The sequence below is a fragment of the Sinohyriopsis cumingii genome, chromosome 3 (assembly GCF_028554795.1).
Source record: "Sinohyriopsis cumingii isolate HCF-2022 chromosome 3, ASM2855479v2, whole genome shotgun sequence".
In the NCBI taxonomy this organism is placed as follows: Eukaryota; Metazoa; Mollusca; class Bivalvia; order Unionida; family Unionidae; genus Sinohyriopsis; species Sinohyriopsis cumingii.
In genome coordinates, this window is record NC_142963.1 from 40263217 (window position 1) to 40278469 (window position 15253).

The 15253-nt window shown below is 36.4% G+C and overlaps 1 protein-coding gene across 1 annotated transcript in view; it reads right to left on the reverse strand.

Annotated features, from left to right (window-relative positions):
• LOC149802746 (receptor-type guanylate cyclase Gyc76C-like) overlaps positions 1 to 15253 on the reverse strand; it is a 409761-nt gene that overhangs the window by 29485 nt on the left and 365023 nt on the right. The window lies entirely within an intron of this gene.

Below are 15253 nucleotides of genomic sequence, written 5' to 3' on the forward strand. Positions count from 1 at the left end.
TTTTCTTCAAGTAAAACATTTAAATTTCAACCATCTTTGTTATTCCTTCATAAACAATTTCGATCGATCAATAAACAAAAGCATACACAAATGGATACACAAACAAGTAGAAACATGTAATGATCTTCAATTTTCGTGGGCTGAAATCAATCATTTGGTTATCGTTCAAGTTAAAAAGCTAATTGTTAATGTATAATTTCATATTTCTAAAAGCATTTCAGGAATACTTCGTTTTGACAATCGACACAAAGTCATGTTCCATTAGGCACGTGTTTCGTTTAAATACACTGAAGATGAAACTTCTTTGAATGGTTAATGCTTTGATTCAGTATCATCCTACGTCCATCATTTCCACCACAAATAGAATATATGACCATACTAATTAAATTGGTTCGTCAACTGTCTTTAGCACAAACACCTGCTGACGCGAAAAGTATTTGTACATACAAGTTCTGGCATAAAACACATGCTATGAAATTTTAATTCGTAACTGATATTGTATCCCGAGAATCATTGTCCGGAAATACTCTTTCAAGATGACAAGCTTAAGGATATGATACGAAACATTTTAAAAATGTCAATATTGTATGTTTGTAAAAAAATATATATATATATAACTGCATTTCTATTTGATAGAAATATGCACGATTACGGTTCAATTTCTTTCTTCTGTCTTTCGATATAAACAAGGGAAATTCCAGCTTTATTTTTATGTTCATGCTATAGGGTACTTAATTTCAAGTATGATCTTTGTATCGTTTCGATGAAGTAAATGTTCTTATCGACAGTTGAATCAGATTATCTTGAATATACATGATGACCAATGTTTACAAAGGTTTGTTAGGGACTCAAGATGGCGGCGCAAGGTGCGCGCGCGTTACATTGTGGGTATTTGCATACTGAATCGTGACGTCTGTGAAAACAACCCATACTGATGCCGAAAAGTGGTCATGACCGCTAAAATAGCAGTGGAGACCATTTCCGGACGCGCTTGGACGACGTTCCTGATCTCGATTTGAAAAGGCCGAGCAACATCTAATTGCCAGGTTGAATGAATTTGGTTCTCATTTTGGCTAGAGAACCCATTTTATAAATCTTTAGGTGTCTTTGTGTGCAATGACTTGAACTTTTCGTCGCCTGCATCAATATTTAAACCAAATTACCTAACAGTGACTACGGTTATTTGTCGCTTAGACAATTAAGATTAAAAAAATTGTATGGGTAAATTATTATGTACACTGTGTACTAGAATTATTTGGATTCGTTAGGACTTAGGAAAATTATAAAACTTGGTTGAATTTGACTCAGTTGCATAGGTAGCTTACACAACATTGGTTTTGTTAGTGTCCATTTAAAATAACTCAACATAAATTTGGTTAAGTACGGGCTGGTCTTCAGTAGCTCCTTTGCGGATGGCCGTATTGCCGGAATCTCCCTCACTTTTCACGTCCGGACGTTCGTACACATGTGCGGAAATGTGGAACGATTTCCACTCGCCTAAATTAGGTGTCCCAGTGTGACGTCATTGTTGCCGACCAATCGCGACTGACGTTACGAACTGCATTGGTTGACACCATAGTGATTAGTAAAAAGAATTGTTTTAGGATCATGAGTGCGTGGTCCATTCCCTCTTATGAGTAGCCCTCCAGTCAGACCGTAATGGGTCCAAAATGGACTCACGGCCGAGGCTAAATTAACAGTGCACTTTGTGCGCATAAACGCCTCGGGGATGAGGCTCTTTTTCCTTCCCCCCAGGAACAATTATTAGGGTGCGGTGCAGCCACAAACCAGTTGTAAATGGACTTATGTACGCACACCACTTTCATTTAAAAAAGCAAGCAAGCAAATCTGGCTACCCAGCGTTGACTAGTCAACAAATTTGGAAAATAGATTCGTTCAACAACTTAAAAGACAGTTGATACTGGATGATGGATGTAGCCTATGTAGTGGAAAGGCTTGAACATGAATGGAGGTATCCAGTTAACAAAGACTTTGTGACATGTCATGTGACCAGTCTAAGTAGCCAGGGGTCTAGTGAAATGCATGATAGAGGAGGAAGTAGAAAAGTTAAGAGGCTTCATTCAGACTCAGAATGTGAGAGTGGGAACATTAACGAGGCCCTTGATATAGTTGTGATCAAAGTGAGGTGTTTTTTACCAGACATATTGAATTTCACAGAGTGATCTTTTGTAAAGTGGGAGCTATTTCATTGAACAAAAGCTAAAGAAATGAAGAGAAAGGTGATGGAAGAAGAGGTGATAAAGATTAAAGATACCTGGGCTAAAGAAAGAAAGGACAAAGAAAAAAGAGGACTTTGACAAAATGAACGAAAACTAGATGAAGGTGCGGGAAATATTAGATTGAAGGGACATCCTGACTAGATACCAGACCATGAAAAGAAGACGAAAGGAATAATTGAGAAATAAGTAAGGATATGGTTGAAGAACTGAAGAAAATAGAAGAAAACACCAAACGGTCCTTTTCAGGGCCACTCAGATACCTCGAAAATATATTTATTCTCTTTGCAATATATGTCTGTTTGTGCGTCTTTATTTTCCCACCCCGCCTAATGATCCTATACAACAACCCAACTTTCCCTTGTCGCTATACAGGCCCAATATTCCCTATGTTAAATTCCCCTTGTCGCTAAACGTGTCCAGCGTGTGCTATAAAGTGTTGTCGCTAAACGTGCCCAAGGGGGGTCTGTAATGTATTTTCCATTGTCGCTAAATAGCCCCTTTAACTACTGCTCTCTCTGTAGATGTTAAGAAATAGATTTAAAAGATCACAAGATAGGTAAGCTGAAAGCTGGATTGATAATAATAAAACACAGTTAATTACCAATCACGGTTTGAATTTGTGCTATATTTTAAATTCTATACCCATTAAGTATTTTATTTTAACAGAAACTCGAAGTATCATTCAATCTGTTTTATATAGTAGGTAATAAGACTTAGTGTTACTGGTTTTAAATTAGCATGACGTCAGCATGCTGACAACTCTTCTTCTGTTAATAGGACCTTTAAATACAGAATGTGGTGGGCACAATGCCTGTAGGTAAGCAGTTATCTCTTCTTACTAGAGCCGTTCAGAGATAAGGTGACGTCTCCTAACGTTTGGGGCCTTTTGGCTCTGTAAATTCTTTGAAGAAAGGTGTTGGGTGTGTTGGAGGTTTTGCACATTAAATGCATGACATTGTTTTGTTTATATTCTTGCACTATGAAGTATTAGCATCGTCACCATCAGTGGGTTTGTCTGACAGCCTTGCTACAAAGGGTCCCGTATATGGGCTATTCAAGGGAAAATATACTGAAGAACTGAAAGAGTTGGCAAGGGAAAACAAACTCTAGAATTCTTAGTCGAAAAAATATATCAAACGCCATGCGAACATACGACATGGCTCTGTGTCATGCGTTGGATATCATCAGTCACGTGCCAATCGATGTTTTTGGCGTATTGTTCAAACTACAGGGCCAGTTGTTGATTAGACTTTGCAGAACTGTTTTTCCAGGACACGCATACCAAACTTGTGTTTTGTATTGAAGCCATAGCAAACAAGAGGAAACAATTTAAATTAAACTTTATAGAAATTGTTGTTTTAAGGAGATTTTCAACCAAACTCATGTCTATGGTGGTTTTTATAGCGGCTCTTTGGCTTCCGTTGCAACCAAGTGGAACACAGACGTCTGACAACTCCAAAATGATAATAGACTGATTTTGAACAAATATTACCTGAATGGTTTCTTAAAGCACGTTGTACTAATTTTTACCCTTAGCAATTTTGTTGCTTCCAGGGAGTAACATGCTTTTATGAATGACTACGCTAAAACCACTGTGTCAGTTTTGATCAAACCGTTTCATTGAGCAAAAGCTACTAAAATGTATTTTTAAGGACTTCACTGACAATATTTTCACCTGTACAGCAAGCTGGTGCATAACGTTAATATTTGTTTCTCAATCAAAAACCTCCAGACAAATTTGAACTTTGCAGAAAGTTTAATATGACATATTATACGAATGATTACTCTTGGTTTAGCTTTTAGAGACCGCTCTTAATCAACTCTTTGGCCTCCTTGATGACAAATATTTTTAAACTAAACTTACCTAGCCATCCGAGCTTGTTGACTAGTGAGAGCCAAAAGAACAATAAAGTCCACATGCGCATCTTTTTGTTTAATATTTTAAGTTTCAAAAATCTGAACGCTCAATTCATCAAAGTCGAAATGGTGCGAATAATCAATGCCTGATTCAGTTAATCTATCAACGAGCAAGCAGGTACCTGCCATCAACTATCTGTATTTTCATACAGGCCTATTACACCAGTACAGCATTTGATGTTTGAACTAGCTCTCTAAACACTTGGCGAAATGACGTACTGAAGTTAGATATCATGAATCCTGAGCATATATCTCATGGATGAGCATAGGTCTAATGCATCCCGACCATAGATAAAATGAATCCTGAGCATAGATATCATGGATCCTGAGCATATACCCACCATGTCGACCAATTCTGCGCGTCGGGTAATTCTGCGCAACGATGCGTCATTTCTGTAAACACTGGATCACATGCTATTTGGGTTCGAAAATCCATTTTGTATCAAGAAAGAACGATTGATTGTACTTTAATTAAGCAAAGTGATATTTGTAAAGTGTACAAAAATATCCCACATTTAGACTCGAAATGCACATGAAAATGTGATTTCTAAATGACAACATATAGACCCACTCCATGACCTTCTTGAACATGTAACCCAGAAAATCCGATTTACTATGCATCTTTTAGAATCATACAAATAAATACATTAGATAAAAGATGGAAATGTATACCTTAAAACAATACTGAATTTTAATCCAAGTTTCCAATTTTTCAAGAAGTTGTCCCAAACGTACAAAATCGTCTGCTACCCAACGTGTCAACTTGCCGCTAGAACATGCATTCTCAAGAAATTCTCCGGCGTATAGTCTTTTTTAAATTCTGTAGTAATTTTTCCCCATCATAAAGACGTTGTAAACACATTGCATCCTATTCACTGTTTTTCTATTCCACGTAATAGCTTTCTAAAAAAAAAATGTTGAACTTTACTAACTTGTTTACAAGATCGATTTAGTTTGCTTAATATCTCTTACCATTTATTAGCATTTTTACGTTGAATTTTGTAACACTAACTACAAACTACAAACCTAATTACTCGATCGAACTGCTGACAGAAACAGTCCAAAGTAATATATTTCATTTATATAGCCCGATGGAAAAACATCTTTTCAAAGTTGTGCGCAGAAATTGCCGACATATCATGAGTCATGAAAACACGGGGTGGTATCACCTGTGTCCAAAATTAATATTATTTTGAACAGAATATTCTGGTGACAATAGCCTCTTCTCAAATTGTAAGTATTGCTTTATTTTATTTTTGTCAATCAGTCGAATTCGGAATGCCTTTTGCTTCAGTATTGGAGAAGGGAACTTTAGGTGCGCAGAAATGCCTGACTTCATAGTATATCATGGAACCTGATCTTAAAGATCATGAATTCTGAGCAGAGATGTCATGGATATTGAACTTAAACATGGTGGATCTTGTTGTTGCTGTGGGGTTTAACGCCATTTTTCAGCACACGATAGGCTATACATGGCGGCCAGTATTAATGGTGGAGGAAGAACCCGGGAAAACCCGGGAAGAACCATCGACCCACGAGAAGCTACTGGCAAGCTTTCTCACATACCCACATTGGCCGAATCCTAGACTCGAACCCACGCAGACAGATGTTAGATGGCAGTGATCCGTAACGGAGAGCGCTTTAGACCACTCGGCCACTCGGGTCCCCCAAACACGGTGAATGCTAAGCATATATACCATGGATCCAGAATGAATTTAATAAATCTGAATGGGCATGTATAACCAGGAGGTAACCGTTAACTAAAGTTCCCATCTAGTATAATTAGACAAACTAATATGAGAAATACAAATAGTAATAATAATAATAATAATTCTTATTATTATTATTTAATAATTTTAAATTTGTTTATGTAGAACTGTCCATTACACATATTTGCAGACTAATCACATGCACATTGTTTCGGTAATTTTCAGCTGTAGACCGGCATTACTATAATCTAGGACAAATGATTACATTTACAAATTTATGTTCCAGTAGCTCTACAATTTGATGGCCGCTATCGGCCATCATAGAAAGAAAATAACTAAATCGAATAAAAGCATGGTCTTCGTCTGTGGACAATGAACAACACACACACACACACACACACACACTCTATTGATACTCGAAGAACAGCACATTTTTACATATTAGCAAAGAAAAGAAAACTATCCAGATTTATAAGAAAAGTCTAAATTAAAGAAAAATATTTATCCATGTTCTAGGGTTTAACGCCATTTTTCAGCGGTCAGTATAACTCGAGGAGGAAGAATCCTGCAAAACCCCGTAAGAACAACCGCTCCACGGGAAGCTACTGGCAAGCTTTCTCGCGTATACATATTTCTTGAGACCGATGCTCGAAACCGCCCAGACAGAAGTGAAATGGCAGTGATCCGTAACTGTGAAAGCTTTAGATCACTTGGCCACTCAGGGCTCCCAAAGAAAAAGAACACTAAACGTGGAAGAAATATCATAATGTCTAGAATGGAAACTTTTATCTATAAATAGAACGAACATATTTCGGTTATCAATCAAACTGCTCTCTACGGTGTCTCTAAATACTGTCCATTAAGCCAAATCACAGATGGAATGATAACGAACGTGTGCATATAAAGAAATATTGGATATTGCAAATGTGAATACACGGTGAATTCAGCTCAAACAAATAACTCTAGGTCAGGGGTGCACAACTTTTTATCGGCCAAGAGCCAGACTGCATTTTCTAAGACCACTCGAGGGCCTCAAACACTTAATTTCTTTAATATAAATAATGTTCACGGGCCAGATTTCTGTATTATTTTAGTCTGCCCTGAGGACAGATCACGTTCGCGGGCCGGGGGTTGTGCACCCCTGCTCTAGTCCAACAGTGCTCTGTTATACCCAACGTGAGTCGGTTTCTTTTCTAACAATTTTCTTAGCGGCACTCTCCTCAAGTGACATAAATTTATTATTTTGGAGTTTAATTATATCGTTCAATAACCATCCCTTTTAATGCAGCTACATTCATATCTTTGTTTCTCGATGTGGAATCTATAACCGGACGTAAAAAAAAATCGAGAATAAAAAATTATAACATCGTACAGATGGGTCCCTATGACACTCAATCTCCGCACAGCGACGTACTAAGTCACGCAAAGCAGTATAGGACTTTAATGGTACTAATTCAGCTGCAGCAGTTAAGCTGTTGAAACATGATATTGAAAAATCAATAACTTGACATTTCTGATTGTTCTCCTGGGTGCCGTATTTTGTGCAAAGAAAACCATATGATCCTCGATAATTTCTTGATCTACGTGTTTGAAACACGTGTTTTGAATTCCGTTACGTGCAAAACGGTCATGTATGCTAAATCATCCGAATAATGCTAAATCTTGAAAGATATTGGTCTAAACTGAGATACTCTGCCATTTTCCACATGTGTACGAAATAATCCGATCTTCTTCGGTTTCATCCGTGGTCAACCGATTTCATTTGAAAGCTGGCACACAAAATTTGATGATGTCACCGTTGTAAACATAAGAAGCATAACACCACGCTACGTCTAATTGTCTTCATCCCAAGTTTTTCCTTCAATGTATATTTCATCGCCCCAGCAAATCACCTATATTCAACCGAATATTATTTTTTTATTTAATGCACGCTTTTCTTCTCCGATCCCCTTAAAAGGCTGACCTGCCATTTTTCATTGCCTAATGAATCAATTTGTGTGCCACGTACAAATGTTGATGTTATTAGATTAGTCACTAACGGAATTTGTCGAATATATCACATCACTACTTTTGAAGCAATCCGGAAAAAGATCGGAATTACGACCGACTTCTTTGACTGAATAAAGAGGTGGCACTTCCAAATTCTAAATTTAATATTTTAATGTGGTTGTAACCTAACATCTTGATTATTTCAAAATAACGGTTTACGTCAGATATCATTTTTTAAACAAATCATTTCCTTCCCTCAAAACTTTAGTTAGATTTAAAGAATGGTGAAATTGATGATAAACAGCGGCATTGGGGCTTTTGAGACTCATTTGCTTATTTCAGTAAGGCGTTATCTGAACTCATACCTGTAAATTACTGAAATTTCATAATTTGTTTATTGTCTCTTTTTCAGTTATAGTTAGAATAAGCTCTTTCAAGATTCTTTTTACTAAAATTTAGTTTCATTATCAACCAATCCTAGCCAGCCATACCCATATATATTCTACTTTATGTTCGTCCATTTCTAGACTGGTTCCCATTCTTCCATGGGCCCCGAGTGGCCGAGTGATCTAAAACGCTCACCGTTACGGATCATTGCGATCTCACCTCTATCTGCGTGGGTTCGAGTCTCGGGTTCGGCCAAATGTGGGTATGTGAGAAAGCTTGTCAGTAGTTTCTAGTGGGTCGGTGGTTCTTTCCGGGGTTTTCCCGCGTTCTTCCTCCACCATTAATACTGACCGTCATGTATGGTCTATCTTGTGCTGAAAAATGGCGTTAAACCCTACAAACTCAACAACATTCTTTCATATCATTAGTACTGTGATTCCTGTAGTCTGCTGCCATAGAGCTGCTAGCTTCTATCCCAACTTGTTAGCGTTTCGTTTTTAACATAAAGATAGTAGGTCACTTTCTTGACAAATAGTTATTTCTCCTCCTTGCGTATTGTTTATACATATTCTTTATGCCTGACTATTTACTTCTGTGACAAAAATTAAATGTTTATTGTTTTGCGAGTGCCATTACTATACTTACATCTTTTTTTGTCGTAGTGGAAACTATAACCGAACGTGTGTGTATTTTTGTGTATGTTCTTTATTAATGCAATAGGAAGACAATGTGTTGGGTCAATCAGTGGTGAAGCTCTGCTGTTTCCTGCGTTGTTTTCCAACTTTTGGGACGTTACATATGCAGGCGCATATTATTAACATTGTTATATAGCTTTTTCGGTGTCTTCGAAGAAATTGTTCATGAAACTATGGCAAAGTGCATTAATTCATCGATCAATGAGCATCATTGTAATACTATTCAGTCTCTCAAGAAAGAACTTGACGAGAAAACAACTGATATTGCGGAAATGCAGGAATAAATAGATTGTTTAACATTTCGGTATGATGAACTTGAACAGTATTCAAGAGATTATTGTTTACGTTTGATGAATATATAGTTTGATGACCGCTCCGGTGGGCTAGTGGTTAGAGCGTCCCCATCGGAAGCGGGATGTAGATGGTTCGAAACCCGGCCGAGTCATACCAAAGACTTGCAAAAATGGTACTATCAGCTGCCTCGCTAGGCGCTCAGCATTAAGAGGCTAGTGTTAAGACTGGTCGGCCTGGTTTCAGGATAATGTGACCGGACTGGACATCATGCTATATGTCTGCGGCATGATGCCCCAGTACTAGATATCACTATAAACTGCCACACTGCAGACATCCTAGCGATATGACTAAAATATTGTTAAAAGCTACGTTAAGAATCCTAATCACACTCACACACACATATATATTCAGTTTGACCCAGGAAGGATAGCACTGATAATATCATTCTTGCGTGCTATCGGAAAAGCTGCACGTGCATATCGGGCCTGATGACATCGTCCGTGCTCACATTGATGGCAACGTAAATTAGAAATTAGACCCAAGAAGGACAGCGCTGATAATATCGTTCTTTGCGTGTTATAGGAAAACTGCATGTGAATGTCGGGCCTGATGACATTGTTTGTTCACACTGTTGGCAACCTACATTAGAAAAGAAAGGACGAGCTCATCATTCGGTTCCAATTACACAAGGTGAGATCGAACGTTATTAGTGCGACGGAAGCTGTGGAAGGCGACCCTGACAAGCTAAATCTATAGAAGATCTGACGCAAAACTGTTTCCTTCTCGTGAAAACACTTAGGAAACTGAAGAAGACAAAACAGAGTGAATCCCACGGAACCTTTGATGGAAAGATCTACTTGCAACATAACAGAACATAGTCTTAGAAAGCGATTCATTAGTATGAAGGAAATCTCAGGGGCCACAAACCAACAAAAAATTTAAATAAAACGATTGCATAAATATGTACTGCAGAGGGTGAAAAGACTGCACAGAGATGGGCTGGAAATATAAAAGTGTACAATGCAAACTCTGAACTTGACAGTAAATATCAGATCTAACCAAATCTAGTGACTATGCCATGATAGCATCATTTGAAAGATTTCTCATTTTATAAATGTTTCGCAATGTAATAACAGATACATTCTAGTCTACATATTACTAACTCGGGTAAAATCTTCAAATTATGTTCTTTATACATGTAAAATTGTTCGTCTCTACCTAAAACCTCCCAACGATAACCTCTTGTACATACAATGCTTAAATTATTTATTTATTAAAATGCATTTTGTTTGCTTGACTCCGATGTATCAATATGTTTTCGTCATAAGTGATGTTTCTAATTCAATAAAAAATTTAAATAAAATGATTGCAGATGTTTGCATCATCATCATCATCATCATCATCATACAGCAACTCCTCTCTAGCAAGACCGCTCCAGTGGCCTAGTGGTTAGAGCGTACGTCTCAAATGCGAGAGGTCGTGGGTTCGATCCCCTGCCAAGTCACACCAAAGACATACAAAAAATGGTACTAACAGGTGTCTCACTTAGCGCTCAGCATTAAGAGTGTAGTGTTAGAACTGGTCGGTCTGGTGTCAGGATAATGTGACTGTGTGAGACATCATGCTACATGTCTGCGACATGATGTCCCAGTGCTAGGCATCACTATAAACTGGCACACTGCAGACATCGTAGCGATATGACTGAAAACTTGTTAAAGCTACGTTAAAAATCAAAATCACCCCCCACCCCCACACATCCACACACACACTCCTCTCTAGCAGACATTACGATACCATTCGTACATCTAAACATACGTGACGCTGGTCATGAATTCGATTACGTTCCAATCCATCTTGATGATTTTGACATAATTGCAATATATGAAACCCATCCTGACGACGGTATACAAAATATTGAACTCATCATTAAAAGATTTCACAATCCAGTTAGATAAATGGAGATAGTGTTATGGTTTATATAATGAAGATCTTATATTTTGGAACTCTTAGATAAAACTATAAAAAGGTTTATGGAAAAAACTTCTTACACAGCGTTATAGTTATTTTATATGCGTAGTTTATAGACCTCCATTAGCAGCAGTGAGTTCGCGGGATTCCTTAAATAGTACCAATGAGCTGCCCTCAATTTGTTTTTAGAAACATTATTTTACTTTGAAATCTAAGTGAGGACTTACAAAAAACTAATTTGATCAGTCACAGGGATAAAATGACTGTGAATAAATGAGGACTTACAAACAACTAATTTGATCAGACTCAGGGATAAAATGACAGTGAATAAATGAGGAGTTACAAAATGCTAATTTCAGAGATCTCAGGGATAACATGACAGTGAACAGTTTAGCAAATATAATAGTTGACCATACGAGGATCACTGACATCTACTTACATAACCCTATAATATGATATAGTACAGTTGACGCGTGGCGCTCGGATGTGATTCTTGATGAACCATTGTTAAGTGAACATCGAGCTACATTTCTGATATTTAAAAATATTTTTGATTTTTGTTCAAGCTACAAAATAGATATTTCGTTCTATAGCAAAGTTGCGTTAAAGAAGTTAAATGTGATCACCTTAAAATAAAACTGGGAAAGTGTTTTTCAAAAGTTGTTAAACAAGTAATGAAACCGCAGCTAGATTCACTTCCTTGTTAACAGATTTGGTTAAAATATGTTTTCCCTCAAAGCTTGTAAATATTCGTCCAAGCAATACAGTTTGGTATGACAATAAATTGCGCAGAACTATAAGAAGCGAGATCGTATAAAGTCGGGACCAACGAGGAATAATAATCCCAACAATGATCACAATACTAAAAACTTAAAAAAAGGAAAACAACCAAAACAAATTTCAAATTATTTTTAAAATTCAAAATATGATAACATTAAAAATACGGGACACAATCTGAAAGAATATTGGCATCTAATTAGACATTTAATTAAACAGAACAAAATAAATATAATACCACCACTCGAGTTAAACTAAAGACGATGGAAGTATTGTAAGAACAATTCTGACTTGGAAAATGCAGAATGTTTAAACACTGTGTCCACTACAATGTCCAAAGTGAATGGTACTAACGTTGAACTTCAAAAAGCTACTATAAGACGAACAATATCAGGAATGACAATTATATAGCAAGATATTTTAAATATCATAGAAACCATACCTAATCAAATATAGTGGACCTGATAAGATCAGTGATTGAATAATAAAATGGGCCTTCCCAGACATAGCCAAACCTCATGGGCCTCCCCAGACATAGCCAAACCTCATGGGCCTCCCCAGACATAGCCAAGCCTCATGGGCCTCCCCAGACATAGCCAAACCTCTTTGCATCTTATTCAATAAATCATTAAGAGAACAAATGTTTCCAACTTTTTTGAAAGAAGCTGTTTTGATGCCAGGTGGTTTATTGATATAAAAAGATGGAATTCCAACGATCCGTCAAACAACCCGCCACTTTCTTTGTGAAGCTGTATCGGTAATAATGGAAACAGTTATCTTTGAATTTATTTACAAAGATTTGAACTGAATTAATCTCCTTTACAACTATCAGTCTCGTCCCCCCCAAATTACCCCATGTTTCAGTTGATGGTTACCTACCTTAGCATATGCATGCTTTCGACAAACGCAAGGATATGTCTACTGCATTGTGTGATGTTTTAAAGGATTTTGATTGTCTGGCATAAGGGATTGTTCTTTAAATTGAAAACATATGGAATAGATTTTTGCTTGATTAGTTGACTATGCAACTATCTTTCTTGTTGACTGCAGAATGTATTCATTAATACCTCTGAATCAACAAACAACTATGTGTTTGCTGGAGTCATATAAGGATATGTTCTAGGTCCACTATTATTTCTTGTATATATCAATGACATTGCTTATAATCTGATCAGTGTCAAAAGACTTTTTACTAATGATAGTTCACTAGCTTACTCCTCATCTAATGCCAATAACATCGATTATGTGCGAAACGCTGATTTTAATCCTATTGACCAATGGCCCCAAAAATGATTAGTATGTTTTAACTCACCAAAGACTGAAGTCATATTTGTCTACAACAAATTAGACCCAGACTTATCCCAGGATGAGTTTCAAAATGAGCTTGTACAGTTTTGTTGAGCATCATAAATACCTTGGTCTGACATTCACTATCTCGGGTAGCTTTTCGAAAGATATCGATAAAGGAAAAACGCCGCGAGGCTATGTGTATAAAGGCATACAAAATGCTAAATATTCTGAGGTCTGTTAAATGCAATGTAAGTTGGAAAACATTAGAAAAAACATTGATCTTTTTTACGTCCTTTACTAGAGTATGCTGATATAATATGCGATGATTACTATGCTGCTGACTTATTAAGACTCGAAAGACTGACTTGAAGCAGGAAGAATTGTTACTGGACTTACCCGTAGCGCTTCTACAAAATAATATTTCCCATTATCAGAAACATGAACATTTCATAAACTCTGTACCTTTCACAAAATTGTATATGGTTATTCTCCTCTTACCTTCAAGATATTGTACCTTCGTTAGTTGGACACACAACATAATATAATTGGAGAAATTCAAAAAAAAAAAAAAAAATTTAAAAAAATCATCAATTACATGCTAGACTAGAAATCACAAGATTTTTTAGATATATCTTCCACATTAAAAGTTTGGATCACTTTGCCGGATCCATTTAAACATGTAGCAGATTATTTTATATTTAGACGTAAAATTTTACCAACACAATATCATGTCCCACTTTATTATCTCACTGGTAACATAAAATAATCACTTATTCGTATTAGCGTAAAAACAACTGAAGTGATTTAAATAATAATTTATTTTCAAATTTTTCTTACTGAGAGCCCACTCTGCAGATGTTGAGAGGACGATGAGACTGTCTACCATGATAATTTAATTTGTAAGAAACATACAGTACCAAGGAAGAGACTAATGCATTGCTTAAACCAATTATGCATCACTATTAATCAGCTGAGCTATCAAATGACAGAAACAACCAGCATCTTAGAAATCTTACAGACTTGTGTTAAATATACTAAAAGATTTAAATAATCGTCTAAGACATATTACCCGCCACTATACCTCATCCCCCATTCTCCCCCTTTCTCTTCTTTAAATTAGCTACTATACACTTATTTTGTTTGAACGTTTCTAGTACGATCAATAGTTTTAATATTTTTTTGTTGTATTAATGTACCGTATTTCTGATCCACGCATTAGTATATACACGTACTGTTAGTCATTGTTACTATTCCTGTACCTACTTATGAATTTGTGGGAGGGCTGTTGCTAAGTTGTGAGAAATTGTAGCCCGACCTCATTTGATGTAATTATAGCAACAAAATATGGATCAGGTGTAGAGGTCTTTTATGACAGATAAACCTACTTCAAGCTTCTAATTAGGCACATTGGTTGATTTCACAGGAATACAGTAATGTGTTATTTTATTGTAATGTTGATCATTCCCGTGTATTATTAATCATAAGTTATAACAGTGAGTCAAATATATTGTTTCTTAGGACGAAAATGTCCTTTCCACCAGCACATGCCATACTAAGTTATAAGTTATACAAGTAAATTATAATCACGTTCTTTAAACCAGCACATGCCATACTAAGTTCTGTGTTATACAAGTAAATTATAATCATATCCTTTCCACCAGCATATGCCATACTATGTTCTGTGTTATACAAGTAAATTATAATCATGTCCTTTCAACCATCATATGCCATTCTCAGTACTGTGTTATACAAGTAAATTATAATGACGTCCTTTCCACCAGCATATGCCATACTAAGTTCTGTGTTATACAGGTAAATTATAATCATTTCCTTTCCACCAGCAAAAACCATACTATGTTCTGTATTATACAAGTAAATTATAATCGTTTCACATAAATTATATCGTTAAGAAAAGGTTCGCGTTGGGTATCACAAGAAACGATTAGAAAATAAATGATCCATCACCGTTTTGCTTTTTATTCATCAC